General features: G+C 34.1%; 1 long non-coding RNA gene across 1 annotated transcript; it reads right to left on the reverse strand.

Moving 5' to 3' along the window:
* Window positions 1-3,265: 3,265 nt before the first annotated feature.
* LOC107853761 lies at window positions 3,266-13,869 on the reverse strand. Its single transcript, XR_007044396.1, has 4 exons — window positions 12,134-13,869; window positions 4,976-5,288; window positions 4,427-4,656; window positions 3,266-3,485 (listed from the first exon to the last, which is right to left on the reverse strand). It is a non-coding gene; the product is annotated as an uncharacterized LOC107853761 (long non-coding RNA).
* Window positions 13,870-15,350: the final 1,481 nt, after the last annotated feature.

Consider the following 15,350-nt stretch of genomic DNA (forward strand, 5'->3'; position numbering starts at 1 on the left):
CCTAGATACAAAAGGAGGATTTGATGGCAGATCTAGAGAATAAAAGCATACCAAAGCACAACCGGGAAAAATTATGCTTAGTTTGATTTGTCCATTCCATTTTATTGGTAAGAGACATTAGGAAAGTCATAGAACATGATTTCTTGGTGTTTGCTGATGATATTGGGAAATTCAACGATTATCCCTGGGGATATGATAGCTACTACTTGACTGTTGAATATTTACTAACAAAGCTATTCCCAAAGATGATCACATTACATGGCTTTCCCTGGGCTTTCATGGTAAAATTGATCACTATTTTTACTCATCCATTAATTTATATTGAATATAGTTATTATGACTTTTTTTTGTGCTTCATGTTTACAATTTTTAGGATTGGGCATGTGAAGTCATTCCGCCCCTCCAAAAGCAGTTCAAGGATCACCCGAGTAGAATTTCTCATCCAAGGATCCTTAGGTGGTTAGCTACAACAAAGACCAGCAAAAAATATATTAAGGAGGTTGATCTTTTTAACCCTCCAGATGATGTTGTACATCTTCTTTCAACTAAAATATTTTTCCTCAAAGAAAGATATTGAAATAGATGCTCCATCAGTTGCGACAAATGGGCCATCTTTTGCAATATATTACCTGTCAACTGTAATTAGTGCTATAGATAGATAAGTTTTTATGATAGACAATTCATATTTGACAACAGATTAACCATCTGTTGCTCTGGTTCCCTGAAACCGACTCAACAGATTACCCATCTGATGCAAATTATGCAACCAATGTGTAATCGGATACAACATATTGTCAATTTGTTGTGACTTATAGATCAGCTATTTTGGCAGCTAGATAGTCGTTGTATAAGTTGGTTATGTTAACATCCATGTAACTCAACTGACTGTAAATTATTATTATATAATTTAAATGCCTCTTATCTTTTTTCATAGGTTGTGCATCCTTGGACGTGCCTATCATTGATCAGTTGGGGATGACTTCTTTTATTACTCCGGGTCTTGTTGATACAAAAGAGGACCCAACGGTAGAGTTAATAAAGAAGGAATTGGCTAGAGCAACATCCATAAGAAGAGTAGTTAGGCAAGGTCAGCCTAATGTTGAAGCTTTTCATGACCAACCTCAAACTGCAACAGATCCAGGTGCTTCTTCTGGGGGTGTTGCTAGTGGAGTTGTTTATGATGGTACCAACTATCCTAAGGCTGCTTCTTCTGCCAGTTATGATTATGAGCATGTTGGTGCTTATCATAAAATAAATACTTTTGAAAACACCCCTTGCATAGGTCCCTCTCACCCCTACACCGGTCCCTCCCACACTTACAGTGGTCCCTCTTACCCCTCTTCACCCTCATGTTCTCATTGTAAATGCAAAGTGTGCAGAGACAGAGAGGATAAATTCCTTAAAAAGCTAGAGGCTATTGCTGAAGTTGCTGAGAAGTTAAACTCCAGGAGGGGTGTCATACCATCCAATGAGGTGAGGGAGCTATGTACTTCTACAGTGGTAGTTAGGAGGAAGAGAAGAAAAATTATACAAATTCTCTCCATTTTGAAAATAGCAAAAATTGTAACTCCTTCCACTCCAAGAGTTGTTAAAGTTCAGGGGCCGCTGAAGAAGGTGGACATATTCGAGGTACTTAGTAAGAAGAAGAACAAGGAACTGCAAGAAATCATAAATGGCAGGACAAAGGTTCAAAAGAAATACACCATACATTCATTTGCCGCCAAAGACTTCACGAATATGATAAATATGCATTAGTGGTATGAGGACAATGTCAATTTACTTTTGCTAACCTAGCCTTGCAATCTATTCCATGAAGAAGAATCTACGCAGTAGATATGTAATTTTTGGCAATAGCTTGGTATTCTGTTGAAACATAATACACATCTGTTGCATAAGTTTCGTTGGCTGGGTAATCTATGAACTAATTTAGAAAATCCTCTGCATCGGATAATTTCCACTGTGTTTTTATTCCTTACAATTACTAACCTATTTGAAAATTGTATTCTTATACCACAGTATGTTGATGAAATTTTCTACCTCATGAGGGGCAGGCAATTACCATACCCAAATGCTTATGATGCTGCCGATAGGATAATGGACCTCAACTTCTACAACCATTTCAAGGATAGGTATGTTGATCTCCGTATGTTAGCTGATTCTTGTGGCCCGAGATTTGATAAGTTAGTTTCTACATTCCAATGGGATAAAGAATAATTAAATATGTTAGAGAGAAGAGGTCATATCCACACAGCAAGAACTAGACAAAGGAAAAGAGAATCCTTGCAGTCATGAATGTGGAAGTCAAACATTTTCTCGCTATTGAGATACTACTCTACTAGGGAAATATTAAGGTTTATGACTACAACGTACCTGTTTTCAGCGAGGGCACGTTTTTAGCCCACATGCAGCCACTGTTGAAGTTGTTGATGCAGAGTACGCTGATAGATCATTTGCCGACTAAAGTCTTGATGAAGGAATCATAGGATTTTGAAGGTCAAAATAAGAACATCCAACTCCTAAAAAATAAGATTGGTGTAGCGTGTGGGCCGTACTCGCTTGCATACATCGAGTGTTAGCTGACCGACCCAGAAATGACTGGTATGTGCGATATCATTATGGAAAAGATGCAATGGGTCTGGGCTTATGGAGTACTAACTAAATGGTTGGGGCCCGTGTATAAAGAAAAATATGTACAAAGATGGAGACGAACACAATAGCAATTTTTCATTTCAAGCCACTTCACTTTACATGTAGTGGCGATAATTTTAATACTGACCAAGTTGAATTTTTATAATGCAATAGGTAGTATATCTATTGTAACAAATATAATACCTGTTGTGACAGATTGATTATCTATTGGAATAGGTTGGTAATCTGTTGCATTAATAGATGTTTCCCAGTCTATTTGTCGCAATAAATATCCAGTCTATTGCAACATATAATCTATTTATTACAACTGATAGGTAATCCATTAGAAAAAATCAAGAAAGTAGGAAGAACTGTTATATAATTTCCAGCAGATGACCTACGTGTTACATCTTATGTTGCAACATATTTCTAAATCCATTTGATAAGATATGTCGCCTGTTGCAGCAAATGTATTGTCTATTGCGATATTTAAATCTAGTATTCCATTTCAATTAGCATGTTCAAAACTAAGGATTAAATTATATTCATAGATAGCATAAAATAAGTTGAAGCCTTCAGAAACTACATGAAATAACTCAACAAATAAATAAAATTTAAAAAAATCATTATGAGTACAAATGATCTACTCTACAAATAAATCAACAAGTTAAACTAAGGAGGATAGGTTATTACATTGACAGACTCATGCTATATAGATTTACTCAATATGGACAAGTTGTTCTTCATCCGGTGCTGTGGAATTTGGCTTTGGTGGTTGTGGATATTTAATGTCGCCTGCATATGGCTTATGAGCTTTTGCTTCTTCGTATTTCCATAAAAGAGCAGCATATCTTTTGCTGAGTAATCCAGTGTCAAATCCATCATTTGGTACTTGTAATCCATCCATAAAATACTAAGCGTATGCAATAACAAAAACACCGCAATCCATGCGTTTTAAAAAAAAATATAATCCATATCTTTTCATTCATGCAAGTGTTGTGAAATTTGTGAAATGAAACTAAATCACGACACCTAAACTTACAGGCTACCAATGATTTGTTGAGCAATTCCTTCAACATATTGTACATTAAATGGACTATCCATTTTATCCCAGTATGCTTCAATCGTCGTCCAATTAGTACAAACCTTTTGGTCCAAAAATCCACTCATATCAATGTAAGTAGAAAATATTTTAGCCAGCTTTTTTATCTCAGACGACGGCCCGAAACATATCTTTCGTGACATTGATTCATAAACTCGAATGTGCCTCTTTTTTAGAACGATGACAGCCAACACCCAATGAAATTCATCACCACAATTGATTGGAACATACACTTTGTCGACCAAATGCCAAGGTAAGCCAGTCAAAATTCTAAAACCTTTGATGATGTTAATTAAGCATTCCTCATTTTGGGAAAATTTCTGCTATTGCTGACAATACCTATCATAGGTATTATTGATGTACACTATGTACAAACAATTGCCTGTATTGTATCTGCATTGTTCTTGTGTTTGCAACATGACCTTCTTTTAGAGGTAGTAAAAAATAACATGGATTTGTTGCGCATATTATCAAACATTTTAGATTATGTGACAAAAAATTAATATACAGATGCAATTAAATAAAGTATTAATTAATAGTAACATGTATGGTATTAAAACCTCATCATTCCAAAAAGTTTGGGGCTGTGACATCAAATAAAACCAATTCTTCATTTCAGGATGTGCAACAACAAAGTCGAACATATCAAAACCAAGAATCGTATAAACTAATATTTCTAAAAAATAATTTATGTACCTGCCGGTGTGATGATTTAACAGCCCATCGGTAATCCATTATGAATAGTCATTGATCAACTGTGTTAGTTTTTTTGGAGCCTTATTCGAGATGTTGAACCCTTCAAACGGGTAATTCTTCCGTTCTCCCGAACTGACAGACTCCACATTTTCTTCTTCTTTGGATGCAGTTGATGGATTATCAACTGTGATGTTATGCTCTTCAGCAGTGGTTTCTACTATTACATCTACCTGAAAATTCAAAAATTATCAATGCTAATTACAAATATACAACAGATTTTCCATATATTACGACAGATGAGCCTTATGTTGTAATAAATGGATCATCTATTGGGCCAAATTCAAACAGGTAATCAGAGTAGTATGATAATTTCAAAAATATGACCCATCTATTGCATTATAAGACTCATCTATTGCAACAGATAATGCATCTGATGCAATAGGTTAGACTACAGTTGCAACAAATGTATATATCTATTTGATAAGATGTATCAGCTATTAAAACATGTGTATGCCTGTTTGTTTGTTGGAACAGATGATGTACGTTCACCTTCTTCGGCTCATGATGCTCTTCTGTGGCGCTTGCACACTGAACAACGGTTCAAGACAAAGACAGAGGCATTGTAATTTTGCTTTTTCGATGCTTGGTGATGCCTTGAAAGTATCTTTCCTTCTCCTTTTAGTTGCCTTGATCTCTAATGGAGTGTATGGATATGAAATCCTCTTTGATGGAATGACACCCTGCTTAGATGCTATTTCCTTTATAGAAGCAGTTAGTGTATTAATAGCATTAATCACTCTATCGTGTTTTGCCTTGCAATCTTGACATTTGCATGCGGAACATTTGTTAGATATGGCAAAATCTGGAGAAAAATATGTACAACTATTATGAGCATAATCATAATGGCTTTTTGTTTCAAAAACTGTAAAAGGAACATTATTAGCCCCAACAGCAGCACCACTACCATAACCATCATCAACAGAAACAAGCCCACCCTCCAAAATTATTTTTCTTCTGATGGTTGTTTCTCCAAACAATTCCATTTTTATTCCATCAATGACCTTAGGGTCCAATAAAGTTTGCACAGACTGTAAAGTTAGAAACAATGGCATCTTCAAACATCGGTTGGTCAGAACAAGCTACGGATGGACAAACTAAAATAAATTAGTATATATATTAGAATAATGATAAAATTATTTAAAATAATCATTAATTAAAACAAAAACTTCATTGGAATTGGACTTACTACTTCCTTCGGGGGGTTGAAAATGTCAAGAAAATTTACATTTTTATCAGTTTTGGCTGATAACCATCTCAGGATTCTTGGACGGGAAACTTCTTCCTAGTAGTTCACTTGTTTTCTCAAATAAGGAATGGCTTCAAATGCCCAAGCATATAACATAACGCCAATAAATCAAAAGCATTATTGAATAAAAAATAATGAATCATATCATGACAAAAGAAATATTTACTATGAAGGCCCATGGAAAGCCATATAAGTTGACTATCTTTGGCATTAACAGAGTCAAAAAATATTGAACAGTCATTTTGAAGCTTTCATAACCCCAAGGATAGTTGTTAAATGCCTCAAGATGCTCAGAGAGATTTATTAAACCTAGGCTTATGTTGTTGTTAACGTCTCTCGCCCAAAAATTTTAATGTACAAACCAAACCAAGCAAAATGATTGCTTGAGCTTCTTTGAGAGTCCTTTACCTTTCAACACTTCTATCAAATTTTTGTTTTTGAAGCTGGGACCAACAATGGACACCAGGTCCTCACGATCACTCCACTTGCCTTGGCCTTTTTTGGGTGTGCGGGGTGATTTTTTTGGGTCAGAGTAGGTATAAGTTGAAAAGGAGAAGGAGAAAAACATTTTAGTCCGATAACTATGGGAAACTCCTTCCAACCAAAACAAACAGGCATGCCACAGTAATTTATGCATAGCTCATCTATCTTGTCTTTGTTTTCATGCATAAACCTACGCTTGAGAAGATTGTATACCATTTTCATATGGAAACAAGTATTAGTGTTCTCCAGAAAATTAAGATATTGCCCAAAGCAGATTTCCCTGAAATAACTATCCAATTTTTGTTCTTGAAGTATTTTTTTGAAGACGATAAATGATTTTTCCATGGCTGACTTAATCATGAAATCACCCGTTAAATCTGTGGCACCATCGCACTGCATTTTCATAGGATAACGATCAATGCTAAAGGTTTTGACCAACTCTCTAGTGGAAGGGCTATTAGCTTTGGATAAACTCTTTTGAGACATTAATCCTCCCCGTGTTCAATATTTTCTGCTCCTGATTGAGATAACGCTTGTAAAGCAAGCTCATAGAGTGGTGGATGTAGCCGAGATGCTACACTTGTTCCTTTACTTGGACTTAATTCGATTTCTTTTCTTTTAGGAGCGTTAAAAGGAACATAAAATTGATTATAATTGATTAATCCATCGATAAAAAGGGATAATAGTAAATCTAACATGCACAACAATAAAATAACAGTTCCAACATACCACACATCTATTGCACCAGGTATGTTATCTGTTGTAACATATAACCGACTTGTTGCAACAGATGAGTAAACCATTAGAAATAATAAAAACAGATCACTAATCTGTTGCACCAGGTATTTTATCTGATGTAACATATAACCGACCCAATGTAGATGAGCAAACCGTTGGAAACCATAAAAACAAATCACTAATCTGTTGCACCAGGTAGTTTATCTGTTAAAACATATAACCAACCTATTGCAAGAATGATTAATTCATTGGAAATAGTAAAAATAGATCACTAATCTATTGCACCAGGTAGTTTATCTGTTGCAATATATAACCAACCTATTGCAAAGATGAGTAAACTATTGAAAACCATAAAAATAGATCACTAATTTATTACACCAGGTAGTTTATCTGTTGCAACATATAACCAACCTATTATAACGGATGAGTAATCCTTTAGAAATAGTAAAAACAGATCACAAATGTGTTGCACAGGTAGTTTATCTGTTGTAACATATAACCAACCTATTGCAAGGATGAGTAAACCATTGGAAATAATAAAAACAGATCACTAATATGTTGCACCAGGTATTTTATCTAATGCAACATATAACCAACCATTGCAACTAATGAGTAAACTATTGAAAACCATAAAACAGATCACTAATCTGTTGCATCTAGTATGTTATCTGATGCAACATATAACCAACTATTGAAATGGATAAGTAAACCAATAGAAACTATAAAATAGATCACTAATCTGTTGTACCAAGTAGTTTATCTGTTGCAACATATAACCAACCTATTGTAATGAATGAGTAATCTATTGGAAACCATAAAAATAGATCACTAATCTGTTGCACCAAGTATGTTATTTGCTGAAACATATAACAAACCTGTTGCAACGGATGAGTAATCCGTTGGAAATAATAAAATTAGATCACTGATCTATTAAAATATATTACTCATCTATTGAAAAATGAGTCATCCATTGGATCAATATTGTTTAGATTTCTTCCAAATAGAAGAGTCGTCTATCGCATTAGATAAATGATCTTTTAGATTGTTCATTTGTTGCATCAGATTTTAATTTGTAACATCAGATGTTTTTATCTATTGCATTAGATATATTCATCTGTCGTATCAGATATTTCATCTGTTGCAACACCATTTTTACCAAAGCAAATAACAAATCAACCCAGCAACACCAATACATCACACACACATACTAAGAACATCAACTGTGAACAAAAATTACCAATAAATCCGAATCAACAGTACCACAACAAGAAGAAGAAATGCCAGAAATTAGAGTTTTATTCAGTCCACATTTCAATACTAGAAGAGTAGTTGGCTTAAGTTCCTTAATTTCTTCATTAGTTTTTACCTGTGAAAAAAGAAATGGGACAACGAAGAACTCGAAGTTGTTGTCGCCAGAGAATTCTTCACGTCGATTAACGATTGAAAGTCAAAAGAGAACTCGCCCAACTATTTTTTGCCAAAGGTTGATGTTGTCAGGGATTGAGAATTTTGTAGAACTGTTGGTTGGGAGAGAGTTGAGAGAAGCTGTTAAGAGAGATAGGAGAGACACTGGTTGATTTGGATTGAAATGGGGTGTGGGTTGATTTGTATTTTTGAAAAGACTAGAAAGTTTTAAATATATTATTCAAGTCCATAATTAACTTAATAAAGTTTCCTAATGTTGTTTGACCCTTTAATTGAAAAATAAAATGTCGATATTTAAAGGTATATCTTGAAAGAAAAAGTCAAACAACTGTATTTCAAAACTGGATGCCTTTAATATAAAATAAAAATGTATATATGTAAAAGTGGACAACTTGAATGAAGATGTAAAAAAAAGAATGCTCGTATTTGAAAGTGGGAGTCTTGCAAAAAGAAAGAAAGAATTTCACATTTTCTTGGTAAAAAGTTCTGAAAGATGAAGAAGACACAGTCGTGTCTTGACTTTAGTTGGTACCAATAATTAGTCGTGTGCATAAGAATTTTCCATCTCCTTCCTAGTTAATCGTGATCAACTTCAGGATAACTCCTATAGTTTCAAGTGATACCTCAGACATACCTAAATATCGACAATATTTGTTCGTCTTGCTTCAAACAAAGATTTGAGCTATACTTATTCTCATGTTTCAAGTGCCTTTTCCCAAAAGAAAGTTCTATTTCGCACATATTTGAGTAAAAAAATATCTTAGTTTGCAGATATTAATAGTTTTTTTTTTTATTTCGGGACATATCAAGAAAAACACTCACACTCAGAAAGAAATTCAATGCATGCAATTGTAATACCATAGACTTGACCATCACGTAAGTATTTGCTAATATGAGAACACTTGAAATAGGATCTCACAGGGCTTGTTATCGGCTTGTAATATAAGCTTGGGGATGTGTAAAATAATATTTAGGATAAAAGTGATTACTTTCTCAATAAGCATTGCATTGCATTTGTGCTTTCAATCTTTGTTGTGCTTTGGCGCATGATCTTCTTAGTTGTGTTGGGTTGTCCCCTTTTTGTATGTGTTTCGACTTCTTTTGAATCTTGTGTTAGAGTTTTTTCTACTTTTTTCAAAAAATTATACATTTTTTTTATTTGTTCTCTCTCTTTGTTTTTTCTTTTTATGGAGGGTTTTACTCCTTTTGAAGTCATTTTTTTGTTCATCTGGACAACATATTCTTTGCTCTTGAATCTTCTTCCGCAATTTGGACGTATTTAGTGTGCTCAAGAAGGTGAGGACAAGAGAGGGATAGTGCATGTAAGCACTCCAAAAGGTATATGCTCAGATGCGGTTGTCCAAAAAAAAGGTTTTAGGCTCAAAAGAGGAAATGCTAGAGATTAATGTCATTTGGTGGGCTGTGAAAGGCACAATCGGGCCAAAGAAGGCCAACGATCCTTTCCAAACCAAGTGTAACTCAGGATTTCGCCTCAATAGACATTTAAGTAAAGTTCTAGATCAACAATGCAATGCAGTGAATTATACTAAAGCTCGCCACACAATGCATATGAAACAATGAGGTTGACTTCGTTTTAGTCTTAAATATATGCAAGAGAATTGTCAAGTGTTATTTAGGTGTGATGAAAGGTACCAAAAGAACCTATGGTTTATCATAAAATCGATCCTTTTCATCATAACAATTTGTTCTCTCTCATGCACACTCCTAACTGTATTGTTACCAATTAAGTCAATTTTATTTATTTTATTAAAAAAAAGAATAAGACCGAACTCACTACAAGAATCTTAACTTTTTGTTGTGACTAATGTCGCTGCTAAAGTATGAAAAGTCGCCACTAATAATTTTTAGTGGCGACATTAAGGTCGTAGCAATTACTTCCGTGACTAAAAATTTTTTGTGACGACATATGTAAGTCGCCACAAAACATACATTCTATGGCGACAAAACTTGCCACAAAAAAGCAAGAAACTACTCCACAAAACAAAGTTCAAAAAATTGATGTTGGGATAGTCACCACTGTAGATGAGGCTTTACCCGCGACCATTGTCGCCACAAATGATTTAGTGGCGATCTTTTGTCGCCATAGAAGGTTGAATTTTTTAATTATTATTAAAAAATGACTTTTTATGGCGTCTATGGGTCTCAACTAATACTCTCTTTTCCCAAAAAAAATATAAATTATATATTATCTGCTTCGTCGCCAATAATACAATTATAGTAGTTAAAGGTACAAAGACGATATTAAAATATATTTCTCCACAACAAAATTATATAGTTTTTAATGGGTAACAAATCAGTGTGATATACATATGTGAAAGAAAATCACAACATATCTTCAAACTTCTCATGGCTAACAATTCCCATCATTAAATTACTTGTCCATGAAATAAAAAATAAAGCGAAGTTTTAATTCTAACTTGTTAAAATGCAAGAAATGATTTGACAAATCTTAATGTTGTTTTGTAAAAGAAATGACAACAATATCTTTGAATTAAAATATTACAAAATACATTAAAGATTCCGGAATGCACAAACTAGTTTTCCCCCTGTGGTAATCTCCCTCAATAGTCATCTTACAAATAGGGATAAAAATATAGTTATCAGACTGGCTCTTCCAAAATGATAGACTTTTAAATTGTCAAATGATGAGTTATATTAAGAAAGCTTAGGAACTTTGAATCAATAAAAATTTTGCCCTTTTCTGTTTTCTAGGAAATGAACTTCCTTTTTAACTACTCTTACAACAACAACAACAACAAACCCAGTGTATTCCCACATAGTGAGGTCTGGGGAAGGTAAGATGTACGCAGTCCATACCACTACTTTCAGAGAAATAGCAAGGCTGTTTCCAATAGACCCCCGACTCAAAACAAAGAATAGTAGTAAGCAAGTTCATAGGAAAGCATAAAAAAATATAACTGCACCATGACTGAAAACAAACAGCAAACCCTAGGATACATAATACTAGAGTTCCTGAAAATTGATGGATAATGACATATGATTAGCCATTTAGGAGTCTGCCTGCTAATACATTGAAAAGTGCACATATATAACAAAAACAAAAATAGATATCACAAGAGAAGAAAAGCAAAGTCAAGTAGTATGCCTGGTTCACGAGTTTGTACTTGAACTTAAAAATTGTGGTCAAAAATCATCATAAGCAATTCCAAAAAAAAGAATGAAAGAGTTGATTAAAACAAGTAGACTAGAAGCTTAGAAAGATTTAAATTCATTAAAAATAATGAAAGAGATGATTATAAGCCTACTTTCTACACCTTAAGAATAGAAAAAGAATGCTTCCCCTAAAGAGATTGTTCAGAAATGCAATTTTAGTATATCAGATAATGCACTTCGCAAACACCTAATTAACTCCACTGACTATCGTACTAGAAATTCTAACTTAGAAGCTATTTAACTATCTAACTTCATCCAAACTATGGGAAACTCAGTGGCCTCGCTGGAACCATTTTCATTGCTTAAAGTTAAACTTAAGAAAATCAACCAACAACATGAGGATTTTATCAGTGCATATCTTTCATATAATTTATCATACTGAGTTACCTTTCAATTATGGTTTTTTAAGGCACTACTACAGGAAAAGCTTTTTAAGGAAAAACTCGCAAATAAACTCAGAAACAATTACTCAAAGAAAGGAGTAGAAACTTTCAGAAATTAAAAAGTAACCTGCTATCAATAGACCAATGAAAACGGAGAAGCAAGTTGAGAAATCAAACCTTTCAATTGCTAAGAGAGTTGTATGTATATACCGAGAAACAACAGCTACAATGTAACTGAATTGAAGTTGCTCCTGGCGAGGGGATATGGGTTCTCTCTCTCTGTTTCTGAATTGTCACTTAAGTAAATAACACTTACTAAAATAATGATGCACAATTGATGGAAATAAAACATATTCAAGACTAACTACAGATAGAAACAACAATATAGGAGAGTAATTGAAATACTGCATATTAACTTAAAACATATGGGTGGACAAAGACCATGGCATCTCAAGTTCAAATCTATTTCTGGTTTTGTTTTAGGTTTGCAATGCAAATTAAAACTAGCTATCTTATAAGAAAAAGATTTCTTATTCCTAGTGAGTAGTGCATATCCATCTGTCGATTTCCCTTAACAGTTCACACTAAAAAGAAGTCATATTTTAGTTGGCTTGCTGTAGAAATTAGCAAACATAAGAAATGCAGAACAATTCAACTCTTGTACCACAATAAAGAAAGATCACAATTCAACTCTTGTACCAAAATTGACAAAAAGGACAATGAAACAAATAGAAAGATCAAGGCAATAAAAAAAGAATTCGATGTAACCAGTCAAGGAGATTTTCTCTAAACATAAAATCAATTAACTAATAATATTCAATCAGAGGAAAAATCAATCACTCTAATTTCCTTTTTCAACTAACACAATTAAGAATAAGGTTCAGCCAATGAAACAAGAGAAAATTAAAGATAATCAATTAACAAAGAATTCCTACTATAAACAAGAAGATAAAATAAATTCGAAAAGGAACCAACATTGAGCATCAAGGATTGTCGTATGCTAAACAAAAAGAGAAATTCCACCAAACAAAGTCATCTAAATACTCTGTCATTCCGAATTTGACTATAGAGAGTAATCAATTAGGATGGGAACATGTAATCAAACCAAACTAATCATGTCAAAATCACGTAATTAATTTCTTCAAGTGACCGACAAAATACCATGACAGTATATTTGACTAAACAAACACAAATCCACAAGAATTGATAAAATTCTCAATCAATCCATACCAATTTAATCATGAGATCTATCAAAACTAAAAAAAAGGGTAGAAGAAATTTTTGACAAAAAAATAAAATAGAAAGACGAACCTTAAGCGGATTCACATCCTACCTGTAAATCCGCCATGCACTTGAATAATTTCATCATTGTTGGTTAGAGAAGAGACGACGAGTGGGGGGATGGGAGTCTCCAGCGGGTGACTGGCGGCTGGGTAGTGATGTGACTGAAAGGACCGTAGTTGTGGCAGGTGGGGCGTCTGAGGGGGCTGGAGCGGCGATGAAGTTTCCCACTTCTTTGATGGCTAGTGGGTGAAGGCGGAGAGGAAAACGGAGAGGCGCCGTAGGGCAGCGCTGGTAGAGGAGAGAAAACAGTAGTGTCGCTATTCGCCGGTGGTTCATGGCGGATTTGGGGGAGGCTGAAGGAGGTGATGGTGAACGAAAGGAGTTCTTCGATTGGAGATGTCTGCCGGCGGTGGAGAGAGGAGCAGCGGCACTGGTGTTGGTTAACAGATGGAATACGATCGTCTTTGCATGGCTTTTGGCGTTGGTTCCGTTTAGAGAGAAGGGAGAAAAGAGGAATAGAGAGAGAAATGAGAGAGAGGAGGAGAAAGGGCGGCTATTATCTTGAGAATAAGGATTAGGGTTTGTGTTTTGGTGCTAAAGGGAAAGAGTTAAAGAATTAATCTCATTCCTTGGATTAAATTTGATCCATTGCTGAGATTTAAAGTAATAAGATATTTAAAATTAGGCAACAATTAAATTAAAGAGTTGAAATTAAACTAAAATGGGCAAAATTTTATGTTACAATTTCCATATATCGAGTTCAAACAATGGCTAGAATTTAAATAAAATTGAGAAGATAATTGAATTGATTTAGCACTGCTATTTTAATAAATGTAATAATAGAAGTAATAATAACTAGGCATTTAAAATTTATGTTACGCAAAATATTATATAAAATAGCAATAATAATAATAATAATAATAAAAGATAACGCCTTTGTAAATTGTGAGCGTGCATATTTGTGAAAAAAATGATTTAATAAATATTAATAAAATTATGTAAAATATCGTGTTTCAATTGATAAATTGTAAAATATATCCAGTCAGATCCCTCTATAATATCACCTCATTATAACCACTAAAAAATTCTATTGTACCTATATAAGTGGGCAGAATAATAAAGTAGAAGTATTAGTGGCGACAAAAAGATGGCCACAACAAATCTCCCTTTAGTAGCGATTAAGTCGCCACAAAAGACTTTTAATAGCGACAACTCATAGATTGCCACTAACCAAAATTTTATTGGCAAAATTACTACATATTTGTGGCGACCTACACATAGTCGCCACTAAATATGTCATAATTAGTGGCGACTAAGTCGCCACAAAAGACTTTTAGTAGCAACAATTTGTAGGTCACCACTAACCCAAATTTTATAGGAAAAATTACTACATATTTGTGGCGACCTACACATAGTCTCCACTAAATATGTCATTATTAGTGGCGACTTTAACGGTCGCCCCTAAATCCTATACCTTTTGTGACAACCTTTATATGTCGCTACAAAAAAAACTAACTTTTGTGGCAACTGTTTGTGTCGCCACTGAAAGTCGTCACAAAAAACTGTATTTCATATAGTTACCCAAATTAGGGTTGCCTACGTATCTTGTGAAAATAATAATCAGGTCTGCATACTTAAGGAAAATTTGTGAATTTATATGTGCAATGCATGATTGTAAAAAAAAAATAACGGGCATCTTTAAAAATAATATGAAAGATGATCAGAAAAGAACAGTTTTTAACATCAAAATTATTCTGATCAAATGATTGAGAAAATAGATGTCAAGCATGGGGAGGGCTTTGACACAACTTCAGCATGCTGATAAGATTGAAAAACTCAGACAATGAAGAAATTATAATGTTATTTCGCAATAGTTGGTAGAATTGTTATGATTAAAAGAATGTTGAACCTTCGATTTTGAAAGTGAGGATCGAGACATATGAAATTTAATTGCTTATGAAGTTTGAAAAAAGAAATTGGGTATTCTTGCACAAAAGTCAGGCGAGAATTCAGAGGTAGGCTAGCTACGCACTAAAGTCAATGCGATCTGGATTTGAGGATCTATTAAATTGTGCTCTCGAAGGCTTTTGGAAAGCATCTTTGAACTGTT

The sequence above is a fragment of the Capsicum annuum genome, chromosome 9, assembly GCF_002878395.1.
Source record: "Capsicum annuum cultivar UCD-10X-F1 chromosome 9, UCD10Xv1.1, whole genome shotgun sequence".
NCBI classification, from domain to species: domain Eukaryota; kingdom Viridiplantae; phylum Streptophyta; class Magnoliopsida; order Solanales; family Solanaceae; genus Capsicum; species Capsicum annuum.